The sequence below is a fragment of the Nicotiana sylvestris genome, chromosome 7 (genome assembly GCF_000393655.2).
Source record: "Nicotiana sylvestris chromosome 7, ASM39365v2, whole genome shotgun sequence".
In the NCBI taxonomy this organism is placed as follows: domain Eukaryota; kingdom Viridiplantae; phylum Streptophyta; class Magnoliopsida; order Solanales; family Solanaceae; genus Nicotiana; species Nicotiana sylvestris.
This window is the reverse complement of record NC_091063.1, coordinates 93,966,665-93,981,179: the sequence shown is the minus strand read 5'-3', so window position 1 is coordinate 93,981,179 and position 14,515 is coordinate 93,966,665. Positions and strand designations below refer to the sequence as shown.

The 14,515-nt window shown below is 38.0% G+C and overlaps 1 non-coding gene across 1 annotated transcript; it reads right to left on the bottom strand.

Annotated features, from left to right (window-relative positions):
- Positions 1-2,706: 2,706 nt before the first annotated feature.
- On the bottom strand, positions 2,707-2,813 carry LOC138874324 (small nucleolar RNA R71). Its single transcript, XR_011401363.1, has one exon. It is a non-coding gene; the product is annotated as a small nucleolar RNA R71 (small nucleolar RNA).
- Positions 2,814-14,515: the final 11,702 nt, after the last annotated feature.

Below are 14,515 nucleotides of genomic sequence, written 5' to 3'. Positions count from 1 at the left end.
TCATAAATATTTGTGAATTTTAACTCTATTTCATGCTTGAATTCATTTATGGAGTTTTGAATGATTGCAACTTTATTCATCAGTTTATTTAATCAAAAGAAGAATATCTTGGTAATTATATTTGCATTATTTTGTTTGATTTAATTCATTGATTCTCTTAAGTAATCAGAATAGTTGTTGAACTGTTGATTAAATCAAGTTAGGAGAATATTTGAGATATGTTTTCCTAAGGACCAATCCATTAACGCATGCTTGCATACTTCACAATGCTTATGTTAGTTCATCTCATAGAGTTAAGATTTAATTGAGAGAGGAGTCTTGACTACACGTTTGAACTAATCATCGAGTGAATTTATGAGAATCATTAGAACATTAGAGTGAATTAAACTAGAGTTACATCTTAAATAACTATCTTGCACCTATCTTTTCAAACCCTTATTCCTCACATTTATAAGAAACCACTCCATGAATCTATAATTCCTTTCCGTCAACTGTTAATTGCTTTATTTTAGTAGACAAATGTAGTTCATAATCATTACAAATCAAGTTTTGATCATCCTGAATAGAGTTAAGCTAGAAATTACTTGAGCATTGCTTAAATTCAATCCCTGACTATTCTATCTTTGACTAGCGAGCATCAATTTCGTGTTGCATTTTGCGCTCGTCAATGAATGAGCTGAACCTATGATGGTAGGCTATAATTAAGTATTTTAGTCGCTTATCACACTCTAATTTGCTATACTTTAATTGAGTCTGAGCTTCACTCGCTAGTGTTTTGCACTAATTGTGTGTTTTATGCCTTCTAGGAGTGATTCCGAGCTATGTAAATATTATGGAATAAATTCGAGATATCTGGAGCTTTGAAGTCTGAGTAAAAGCCTAAATGATTAAGCCGGGATCATATTCGAGGGTCGAGAATCAATTCTGGACATCAAAATTCAAGGAAGAAGCAATTGCTGAAGAAATGCACTAGTGCGAGGCACAATGCGACTCATTAGTGCAAATTTTTGTCACAAATTTCCAAAGTTTAGAGACTGGGTTTTTTGTGGTCTAACAGAAAAAAGCATTAGTGCGACGCTTGGAAAGCACTAAGTTTGCAAGTTTTCCTATTTCGGCTAGAAAAAGGAGATTTCATCTAGGCCTACCCTACTTAGTATAAATACATGGAAAAATGTTATTTTCTGGCTTTTGACATACTTTAGCCCTAGGGAGAGTACGGAGCCAGCGTGGAGGCCGGAATTCATCAGATTCCATCTTTCTTTCATCAAACTTAGTAATCTTTACGTTTCTTTGGATGAATTATTTTTGCTACCATGTCTATGTGGAGCTAAACTTCACGTTCTAGGGTTGTGGTTTTCATGAATATTGAAGTTTATTAATTACATCAATGTTAATTCGAGTTATCATCTTTGGTTGTTTCTCTAATTCTGTGCATAATTGCTTAATTGTTTGGCCAGCAGTTGAGTACTATTTACTATCTATGCTATGCTTTGGAAATCCGTGTTTAGATTAGAGTAGAATTAGAGAGAGCATGTTTCTGAACCCATGGATCGGGGAAAGATTTTGCGGTTAGGATAGGAATATACCTAATAGCCTTGCTTAATTGAATGTCGTATTATATTCTTTCATGATGGATTCAATACCATAGGAATATAGGATTGATATATTATAGACATGTGAGTAGTATTGTGGGAACATGCTATTCATATAAACGATCCGATTAATTAACAATCATAGATAATCTGGATTAACGAGTGTGATTATTGAACTTAATAGGATTGATAAACCAACCACAACCCTGGATTCTTTATCTTCTTTGAATTAAGATCTCATCATATACATTTGCATTCTTGTTAAATTAGTTGTTACTTGTTTAATTTCCGCAATAGTAGATTAATAGAAAAGCATCACTCTTGATTATCTTAGACAATTAATTGATTTTAGTTTGCTTAGTTAACGATCAATCTAAGTCTCTGTGGGTTTGACATCCGACTTTTGAGTCACTTTATTACTTGACGACCACGTATACTTATGTATGTGTTTGGGAACGAACAAGTTTTTGGCACCATTGTCGGGGACTTAGTTATTGTTTATTTATTTAGGTTAAGCTTTTATTCGTTATTTGTTCAAGTTTTAATTTTTAGTTTGCCTTGTTTGTGATAATGCAGGCTCTTCTCTTGAATGCGGAGGAGTAGAAGTGCAAACAATCTCCTTCTTCTTGATCCTGAAATCGAATGAACACTTCATGGAGTGAGGAGGGAAGTCGAAACTAGAACTAGAATACAAAGAGAGTTGGACATCATAGTTCAACCACAACCAATAGAGATGGCAAGTAATGAAGAGCGTCCGGTGATAGAAGCTGCAAGGCCCAATCTTGCTAATATGACTCAGGCTATTGTGAAGCCTGATATCACGGGTCACTTTGAACTCAAACGGTACATGGTACAGCTGATTCAGTCCACTAGGCAGTATATGGGTCTATCTTATGAAGATCTGCAGAGGTACATTTAAAACTTCCTGGAAATTACAGACACTTACAATTATCCGAATGTTTCCAAGGACTATGTCTGGCTGACACTGTTTCTCTTTTCATTGCTGGGGGAAGCTAAGGAATGGTTGAAAAAGGATCCCACGAACTCAATCAACACTTTGGATGATCTAGCAAGAAAATTCTTAATCAAGTTTTTTCTTACTAAGAAGACAAAGTCCCTGAGGAACTAGATTCTTGGGTTTCAACAACGAGATGGCGAGACTCTTCGTTAAGCTTGGGAAAGATTCAAGAAGTTACTCAGAGACTACCCACATCATTGTCAAACTGATGAGGTGCTGGGTCACACTTTCGTTGATGGGTTGGACGAGGCATAAAAGATGAATTTTGACTCATCATGTGATGGTAGTTGCATGGCAAGACCGTATAGTGAGATCCAAATACTGCTAAACAAGTTTACTGCTAATGATAATAATTGGCAAGGAGATAGGGAATCATAAAGAGCATTTAAACAAAAGGCAGTAGGTGTGATTGAGCTTGATGATTTCTCAGCCATGAGGGTATATATAGCAAGATTAGCAAATCAGATGAACAAAATGACAATGCACCAAGAACAACAGATGTAGCATGTGCAACAGATGTCTACTTGCTACGAGTTATGTGGTGAAGGTCACACAAGTGACATATGCCCCATGAATCCTGAATCCATCTACTATGTGGGGAAACAAGCTAGAGGGCCGATGAATCAAAATGTTCAATATGGTAACACATACAATTCGAACTAGAGGAATTATCCTAACTTATCTTGGGGTGGAAATCAGAATATTGAGCCTCAAGCTAATTATAATCAGCCACCTAAACCCCCACAGCGAGCATAAGAGAGTTTGAGTGACATGATGAAAAAGCTCTTGCTAGACAATTAGAAAGTTATGGCTGAGAATCAACAATTGTACACAGAGTTTAGAAATCTAGAGAGGGCAAATGGATAACAATCAGAATACTAGACATGCTGGGGCCCTCCCAAGTGATACAGAGAAAAATCCTCAAGTCAATGTAGTGACATTGAGAAATGGTAGAGAGTTGGTAGAAGTGCTTAAGAAGAAAAATGAGCAGTCTAGGCTCGAAGAAGAAAGAGTGCCAAAACCTGTAGGGGTAGATGAGAGCAACAAAATAGAGTTTGAGCACATATCAGAGAGGGTGACACCCCTTTTTCCTTAAAGATTGAGAAAGAATAATGATTACCACATGTTTCACAAATTTCTAGATATGCTGAAGCAAATACACTTGAACATCCCTTTGGTGGACATGCTTCTTGAGGTACCAAAATATACAAATTATATTAAGATGGCAAATATTACCTGAGTTTGAGACCATCACACCTACTGAGAATTGCACTTCCAAGATTCAACATAAGCTTCCAAAAAAGCTTAAGGATCCGGGTAGTTTTACCATCCCTATGAGGATTAGTAAAATTGACATGGGTAGAGCCTTGTATGATTTGGGTGCAAGTAATAATTTGATGCCGCTGTCAATGTTCAAAAAATTGGGCTTAGGAGCTCCGAGACCCACCACGGTGATGCTATAGTTACCTGATAGATCTTATGTTTATCTTGAGGGGATAATTGAGGACGTCTTGTTGCATATTGGGAAGTTTATTTTCCCTGCAAATTTTATCATCCTGGATTATGAGGATGAGGAGTTGGCTCATATCATCTTGGGACGACCTCAGTCACGACCCATTTTCTGAACAAGCCGGGACCGGCACCCGATCACTAAACATGACCGAGCGAACCATATCTACTTATCAAATTTATTATAACTCCAAACTTTATATGCAACAAGGCAATACTCTGACCAAATACTTTTGATTAATTTAAATATTTAATCAAATCAACTCCAAAACTTTATTTGTAGTAACTACTGAATTACTGCTAAGTTATCATCAAAAACATCTGAATCTTAACCCAACGACTATGTCTATGAAGCCTCTACTGATAAACTGACGCACTGCTCAGGACATGAGATTTCCTGGCCAGTTCTCTAAGTAAACAAAGAAATAACTAAATAAAGATAACTCTAAGGAATACTCTACGAACAAAAGCGGAGCTCACCAATAGCACTGGAAGATAAAGAACTCCTAACCAATAGCCTGCTCGCCTGCAAAACCGGTTCCTACATTGTACCGCAGACCAACATAGGTTCCCAAAAGAGAACGTCAGTACCATCCATTGTACTCAGTGAGTCTCAATAACAGGGGGCAAAACTTTAATAACATATATATTACGAGAAAAGGTTCTAAATGCATGTAAAACATAAAGCTTATAAGAATAATTCTAAAATAATTGCATAATAGCAGTTTATAAATATTCTAAAAGAAATTCTTTTCTTTTTCTTTCTTATAAAAAAAATATTTCACTTTATACTTTGGGAGTTCCAACTATCCTGACTTAATTCTGTCTCAGTCACCGTGTGATCGGCACGGGTTCGATCCCAACCTGCTCGAATAGGCCCAATCCACGAGGTGCCACTCGCTTCATGGTTCTCAGCGCTCATTTATCATACCTTAGCCTAGCTAAGTAAATTCTCAGCAACGAGACCCTCGGCTCCTGTGCTCCCTACTTTGGCACAAGTAGTTACAGAAAGTCAACGTCTTGGTCAGGACCCTTGGCCTGGACGATGACCCCTTCTCAGAATAAAGGATACTTCCAAAAAAAAATTCTTTCTAAAACTTCTTCTTGTGACTTTTCAAGTCTAAATATTTTCTGGAACTTCCAATATATACTCATATCGGTATCCTTAAATGTAAAACATGGCATAAGAATGAAATAAACATTCAAAAGTATTTCTGGAGATTTTTGTTTCTTCATAATTTTTTAACATGAAAATGGCATATAAGAATAACACAAAAATATGAAAACTTATGCACATATATCATAATAAATCATCTAAACTTTAGCTAGAACACTTATAAGTTAATATATTTTCAAATCTCAAGTGCACAGGGATTATGACAGGAGCTTAAAAATTATTTGTACTTAAATGGTAAGGTCATAAATAGACATAATTAACTTTTTAAGACTACTATGAGTGTCAACGGCAGTTTGGATCTTAACCACAAAACTTCTTAATAGCATTGAACGAACTATTAGATTAGGCTTTGTGAAGTAACTGGAGCTAGTCTTAGCTAATGACAGTAGCAAAATTTTCTCGTTAAGCTTATTTATATTATAATTCAATTGCTAGCCAAATCAAGAGGCAACTTGTCCAGTAATGTTTGTTACTAAAGTATTTAACTATCTTTTTGTTAGAAGCATTGAAGAGAGAAACGAGCAACTGTGCTCGCTCCAATTAAGTAAATATAAACTCTTTTAAGCAATTCATCAAACACCTTGTATGTGTGCTTATATGAGTTAAACCACTTTAGTAAAGGGTTATATCAACTCACCTCAATAATTCTCGAGCCAATACGTAGGCCCCAATCCAATTGACACCAGTCAAACAATCGATTCTAACATAACCAGTGCATTTTAATCAATTTTAAAGTTTCACGCCTAAATATGGAATTTACTGTTGATATAGAGGAAGAAGGGAATTAACTATTCGATTCTTACCTATTACCATTGTAGGATAATTGACAATAAGGAAATTTACTTACCTGAGTTCAAGAATTAGTGATTGGTAAAGAACCCTAGAATTTTCCGTGCGTGAGTAACTTTGTGACTGCCTCTGTTGCGCAGAAGGCTTTAAGTTCTCTTCTTGTGTTTTAAAACAGAATGCCTTCTGTTCTGTGCAGGGTATTAAGCCCCTTATGTTTTCCTTCTTAAAACCCACTTTATGGGTTAGGTCACGTGCATTTTTTTCTTTGTTTTGTTTGTTTAAATTTTTTAAACTTAACTAATAGTTAATGAGACCCACTTTTAATAATTAATAATATTAAAAATATTAATATTTCACTAATTGTATATCCAATTATTTAAGTGTGTGTGTGTGTATATATGTATATATATTTTCAATATAGGCAAGAAAATAATAATAATAATAATAATAATTTAATTCTATAATTTGCGTGTCTCGAAACTTTTATAAATTTGAGGAGTGTTACAATCTTTCCTCCTTAAAAACATTCGTCCTCGAATGTTTCTAGGGCCTTATTCTTAAGCTAACAATCATTTCTTAGGTCCTTGAACCTCTTAAGTTTTCTTAGCACTACCCACTCTTCCAAGGGACTCAAATTTTTGGCTAACTCCCTAAATTTTCAAAAATTTCGGCAGAGTTTCCCTTGTAAATTGGACTATCCAAAAAAATATCCCTGTCACAAATACCACAACTACACCAACAACAACCAAATATACCATAACAGGCCATTCATAGGTACTATACACAACTCATAAATTAATTACTCACACTCCGGCAAGGAGGTACCACAATAACTAACAAGAATCTAAAGCACAACACTTTAGCATACCTAGATTACTACAACAACTAAGTATAATCTAGGAAGGACATATACACATGCTAACTTGTATTTAATAAATAAAATATAAATGTCAAGCCAAACCTAGGTTCACATACCTTGTTACTCAAATAAATATGGATATTTCTTCCTCATATCTTCCTCGACCTCCCGCGTAGCCTCTTTTGAATCATGATTACTCCACAAAACTTTTACCGATGCTATATCCTTTGTTCTCAACTTTATTACTTGCCTATCGAGAAATTTGATAGGTATCTCTTCATAAGTCAAGCCTTCTTTAATTTATATGGTATCGGTAGGTATTATATGCGACTCATCATGAATGTACTTTCTAAGCATAGATACATGAAAGACAGGATGAACAGAGGACAACTCAACGGGCAAGGCTAGCTCATAAGCCATGTTTCCCTTCTTTTCTATAATCTCATAAGGTCCAATAAATCTAGGACTAAGTTTCCCATTCTTACCAAACCTCATAACTCCTTTTATTGGTGAAACTTTCAAAAACACCTTGTCACCAACCATGAACTCTAAGTCACGATGCCTCTTGTCAGAATAGGATTTCTGATGACTCTGAGCCGCTTTAAGTCTTTCTCTAATTAGCTGAACTTTCTCCAAGGCCATACAAACAAACTCTGGACCAATCAACGACACCTCTACTGGTGCAAACCAACCCACTGAAGACCTTCATCTCCGCCCATACAACGCTTCATAAGGAGCCATACCAATGCTGGTCTAATAGCTGTTATTGTAAGCAAATTCTATATGTGGCAAGTGATCATCCCAATTACCTCCAAAATCTATAACACACGCATGCAACATATCTTCGAGAGTCTGAATGGTCCTTTCTGCCTGGCCATCGGTCTGTGGATGAAAAGCGGTGCTTAAATTGACCTTGGTACCTAATCTTTTTTGAAATGCCTGCTAAAAATACGCTGTGAGCTGATGGCCTCTGTCAGATATGATTGAAACTGGAGTACCATGCAATAGGACTATTTCTTTGATGTACTACTGCGCATACTGCTCTGCGGAATCTGCCGTCTTTACTAGTAAGAAATGTGCGGACTTTGTCAGTCGGTCTACAATAACCCAAATTGAATCATGTTTACGGTATGTGTGAGGTAGACCTACTACTAAATCCATATTAATCATCTCCCACTTCCACTATGGTATCTCTATATCTTGAGCTAGGCCACCAGGACTCTGATGCTCGGCATTGACTTGCTGGCAATTCAAACATTTTGCCACATGATCTGCTACTAGTTTCTTCATGCCTTTCCACCAATACAACTCTTTCAAATCTAGATACATTTTGGTAGCACCTGGGTGGATAGAGTACCTCGAGCTGTGAGCTTCCTCCGTTATGGCCTTCCTAAGACCATCTACATCAGGCACACATAACCGATCATTCAACTTCAAAACTCCGTCACTTCCTAAAGTATAAGCAATAATTTCTTTGTTTCTGAATCCTTCTTTTAATTTCACTAAGTCTCGTCTTGCTTAGCCTTAACATGCGCAACAAGGGAGGATTGCGCTAAGGCATAAACAGTTATATCTCCTTCTTCGGTCTCATCCAATCTAATTCCATCATTTGCTAGTTTTTCAATTTTTCGACCCAAAGATCGCCTTTGTACTGCAAGATGGGCCAAGACACCCATTGACTTCCTACTAAGTGCATCTGCTACCACATTACTTTGCCCGGGTGATAAAGGATATTGATGTCATAATCTTTCAATAGCTCGAGCCACCCTCTCTGTCTCAAATTTAATTCTTTTTGCTTGAAAATGTACTGGAGGCTTTTGTGATCCGTAAACACTTAAGAATACTCGCCATAAAGGTAGTATCGCCATATTTTTAATGCAAACACCACTGCTGCAAGCTCTAAGTCGTGTGTAGGGTAGTTCTTTTCATGATTCTTTAACTGCCTGGAAGCATAAGCAATAACTTTTCCATTTTGCATAAGAACACAACCAAGTCCCACTCTGGAGGCATCACAATACACTTTGAACCCACCCGAACCTGTCGGCAAGGCTAACACAGGTGCAGTGGTAAACCTCTTCTTTAACTCTTGAAAACTTTGCTCACAAGTGTCTGACCATTAGAACTTAACTGCTTTCTGAGTCAACTTAGTTAATGGAGCTGCAAGTGAAGAAAACCCCTCTACAAACCTTCTATAGTAGCCAGCTAACCCCAAGAAACTCCTGATTTCTATTGGCATTGTCGACCTAGGCCACTTCTTGACTACTTCTGTCTTCTGAGGGTCTACTTTTATTCCTTCACTAGATACCACGTGGCCTAAGAATGCCACTGACTACAACCAGAACTCACATTTTGAAAACTTGGCATAAAGCTCATTCTCCTCCAAGGTCTGCAAGGCTATTCTGAGGTGTTCTGCATGATCTTCCTTGCTCTTAGAGTACACCAAAATATCATCTATAAACACAATAATAAAGGTATCTAGGAATGGCTTGAAAACTCTATTCATGAGGTCCATGAATGAAAATGGAGCATTTGTCAACCCGAAGAACATCACTAGAAATTCGTAGTGCCCGTAGCGAGTTATAAAGGTTGTTTTAGATATATCCTCTTTTCTGATTCTCAACTGATGGTACCCCGACCTCAAGTCTATTTTTGAAAAGTACTTTGCACCCTGGAGTTGATAAAATAAATCATCAATTCTTGGCAGTGGGTACTTGTTCTTAATGGTAACTTTATTCAACTACCGATAGTCGACACACATCTTGAGAGACCCATCTTTCTTCTTGACAAATAGAACCAGGGCACCCCATGGTGAAACACTCGGTCTGATGAAACCCTTGTCAAGAAGGTCTTTCAACTGTTCTCTCAACTCATTAAGTTCTGCTGGAGCTATCCTATAAGGAGGTATAGATATGGGATGAGTGCTTGGAATAAGATCAATGCCGAAGTCTATGATTCTTTCGGGAGGAAGTCTGGGAAGGTCATCTGGGAAAACTTATGGAAATTCTTGAACAACTGGCACTGATTGAAGAGCTGGTAGTTCTGATTCTGGATTAATAATGTGAGCCAAATAGGCGAGACACCCCTTACCTATCATTCGTTGTGCCTTAAGATAAGAAATAAACTTACCTACAAGCGATGTTGAACGACCCTTCCACTCTAAGACTTCTTAATTTGGAAATTGGAACCTGACTATCTTGGCATGACAATCTAACATGGCATAGCAGGAAGACAACCAGTCCATACCCATGATCACATCAAAATCCACCATTTCTAACTCTATGTGATCGGCTTTGGTGTTGTGACCTTGGACTGAAACTATACAACCTCTATAGACTCTGGTGGCTTTTACTGACTTGCCAACTGGAGTAGATACTAGGAATGGCTCACTAAGTTTTTCAGGTTCTAGTCCGAGGCTAATTGCAAAGTATGGAGTCACATATGAAAACGTTGAACCTGGATCCATTATGGCATAAGCATTATGTGAGCAGACTAAAAGTATACATGTAATAACTTCTACAGATGCTTCTACACTCTGACGATCAAGTGTAGCAAACAAATGGGCTTGTCCCCCTCCCTGAGTAACTCAGTCTGCACCTCTGCCTGCTCCATGCCCGATCTGATTATGATAACCACGAGCCTGAGGGGGTGCAACTGCAGTAGCTGAGAAATTAGAAGGACGAGTTGATCCACCACTAAAATTATGTCGCAACTTTGGGCAGTTGGCCTTTATATGACCAATGTCTCCACAATGGTAGCACCCATGAAACCCAAGCTTGTACTGACCTGAATGTTGCCGCTTACATGTTCCACAAAGACCTTGCTGGTGTGAATGTTGCTCAGTATGACTTTGTCTATGTGAGGATGATGTCCTAAAATTCTGATTCCGGCGAGACTAATTTCCATAACTCTGAGTACGTTTGAAGGAAGACCCACCACCTGACTGATGACTGGACTGAGCTGGTGCTAATACTCCTTATTAGAGGAATCCCTTCCACCTCTGCTGGATGTACCATTAAACCTCCCCGTTGTCCGGGCTTTCTTGCTATGCTCTTTTTGTTCTCTCCTTAGTTGTCTGTCTTTTTCTAAGTGCTTGGCAAATCCCACAACAGAGGAGAAGGATTTCATCCCTACTGCTGCAATTGATGTCGTATCTTTAATATGGTAAGCTAAACCGCCAACAAACCTGCAAATCTTTGCTTTTTCTGTCTTAACCATGTGAGGAGCATGCTTAGATAACCTTATGAATTCCATGTAGTACTCTTGCACACTTTTATTCCCTTGCTTGAGCTATTCGAACTCTGTAGCCTTAGCTTCCCTATCCTCTTCTGGGATAAAGTTAGCCATGAAGGCCTCTTCAAATTCTTCCCAAGTAGGCAGACCATCATCTTCATCTCTTTCCCTTTCCCACATCTCAAACCAAGCGCCAACCACATCTCTAAGCTGGTAAGCAGCCAGCTCCACAACTTCATCATCAAATGCTTTCATCACTCGGAGAGCTTTCTTGACCTTGGTACCTAATCTTTTCTGAAATGCCTACCAAAAATGCACCGTGAACTGAGGGCCTCTGTCAAATGTTATTGAAACTGGAGTACCATGCAATAGGACTATTTCTTTGATATACAACTGCGCATACTGCTCTGCGGAATCTGCCGTCTTTATAGGTAGGAAATGTGCGAACTTTGTCAGTTGGTCTACAATAACCCAAATTGAATCATGTTTACGGTATGTGCGAGGTAGACCTACTACAAAATCCATATTAATCATCTCCCACTTCCACTGTGGTATCTCTATATCTTGAGCAGGGCCACCAGGCCTCTGATGCTCGGCTTTGACTAACTGGAAATTCAAACATTAGCCACATGATCTGCTACTTGTTTCTTCATACCTTTCCACCAATACAACTCTTTCAAATCTAGATACATTTTGGTAGCACCTGGGTGGATAGAGTACCTCGAACTGTGAGCTTCCTGTATTATGACCTTCCTAAGACCATCCACATCAGGCACAAATAACCGATCATTCAACTTCAAAACTCCATTACTTCCTAGAGTGAAAGCAGTAATTTCTTTGTTTCTAACTCATTCTTTTAATTTCACTAAGTACGGATCTTCGTCTTGATTAGCCTTAACATGCGCAACAAGGGAGGATTGCGCTAAGGCATAAGAATTTATATCTCCTTCTTCGGTCTCATCCAATCTAATTCCATCATTTGCTAGTTTTTGAATTTCTCGACCCAAAGATCGCCTTTGTACTGCAAGATGGGCCAAGACACCCATTGACTTCCTACTAAGTGCATCTGCTACCACATTAGCTTTGCCCGGGTGATAAAGGATATTGATGTCATAATCTTTCAATAGCTCGAGCCACCCTCTCTGTCTCAAATTTAATTCTTTTTGCTTGAAAATGTATTGGAGGCTTTTGTGATCCGTAAACACTTCAAAATACTAGCCATAAAGGTAGTGTCGCCATATTTTAATGCAAACACCATTGCTACAAGCTCCAAGTCGTGTATGGTGTAGTTCTTTTCATGATTCTTTAACTGCCTGGAAGAATAAGCAATAACTTCCATTTTGCATAAGAACACAACTAAGGCCCACTCTGGAGGCATCACAATACACTTTGAACCCACCCGAACCTGTCTGCAAGGCTTTAAGTTCTCTTCTTGCATTTTAAACAGAATGCCTTCTGTTCTGTGCAGGGCATTAAGCCCCTTTTGTTTTCCTTTTTAAAACCCACTTTATGGGTTAGGTCACGTGCATTTTTTTTCTTTGTTTTGTTTGTTTAATTTTTTTAACTTAACTAATACTTAATGATACCCACTTTTGATAATTAATAATATTAAAATTATTTATATTTCACTAATTGTATTTCCAATTATTTAAGTGCGTGTGTGTGTATATGTATATATATATTTTCACTATAGGTAAGAAAATAATAATAATAATAATAATAATTTAATTCTATAATTTGCGTGTCTCAAAATTTTTATAAATTTGAGGAGTGTTACAACCTCTCTTGGCTACTGGAGATGCAATTATCAAAGTCCGAGAAGGTAAGATGATCCTCAGGGTGGACAATGAAGAGGTAGTCTTCAATGTATATCGAGCTATTTAGTTGCCTCATCATTACGAGGACCTGGCCATGATTTCTATGGTTGAGATAAATGAACCAGCCGTAGAGCTAAAAATGTTTAAATAATATGCACTAGAAAAGGCATTGATGTTGTTCAATCACTTGGAACTTGAAGAAGAGGTTGAAGAGATGTTACAAATTCTGGATGCATCTTGCGAATACATAAGAGAAGGATCCCAGTTTGAGCCTCTGGATAGGACAATCGACTCGCCCTCTAAACCCTCAGTTAAGAAGGCCCCAAAACTGGAAATTAAACCCTTACCATCTCATCTTCATTATGTATATTCAAGAAGTTCTAACACTTTACATGTGATTGTTTCTTCTCATTTGTCTAAATTGCAGGAAGAAAAACTCTTAAGAGTGCTGAGGGAGCACAAGCATGCCATTGGTTCGACAATGTCTAACATAAAGGGTATTAGCCCTGCATTTTGCATGCACAAAATACTCATAGAGGAGAGACACAAGGCTAGTGGGGGAACATCAGTGCCGCCTAAATCCAATCATGAAAGAGGTGGTAAGAAAAGAAGTGATTAAGTGGCTCGACGCAGGTATATTATTTCCTATCTCCGACAATAAGTGGGTAAGCCATATTCAATGTGTACCTAAAAGGGGGGGGGGTATGACTGTTGTAGTGAATGAACAAAATGAATTAATCCCTACTAGGACTGTGACTAGTTGGCGAATATGCATAGATTATAGGAAGTTGAATAATGCTACATGAAAAGATCACTTCCCTCTCCCTGTCATTGATCAAATGCTTGACAAGTTAGCTAGACAGGAATACTATTGTTTCCTTGACGGCTATTCGGGGTATAATCAGATTGCTATTGCCCCAAAAGATCAAGAAAAGACCACTTTTACATGCCATTATGGCACTTATGCATTTAAGAGAATGTCATTCGGGTTGTGTAATGCACCTGCGACTTTTCAAAGGTGTATGATGGCTATTTTCACCGATATGGTAGAACGGTTTGTGGAGTTCTTTATGGATGATTTTTCTGTGTTAGGTCCTTCTTTTGATGAATTCTTGGCCAATCTTGCTAAAGTTCTTGCTAGGTGCGAGGAGACTAATGTGGTATTGAATTGGGAAAAATACCATTTTATGGTACGTGAAGGTATAGTGCTAGGGCACAAGGTATCCAAAGATGGATTGGAAGTTGACAAGGCTAAGGTGGAAGCAATTGAAAAGTTGCCACCATCGATCTCAATGAAAGGAGCTAGGAGTTTTCTGGGACATGCAGGTTTTTATCACCGATTTACAAAGGATTTCTCAAAAATTTCCTCTCCTTTGTGGAGGTTTTTAGAGAAAGATGTGCCATTCAAGTTTGACGATGCTTGTCTGAAAGCATGGAAGAGCTGAAAAAGAAGTTAGTGAGTGCACCAATCATAGTGGCTCCTGATTGGAACGAGCCATTTGAGCCGATGTGTGACACTAGTGA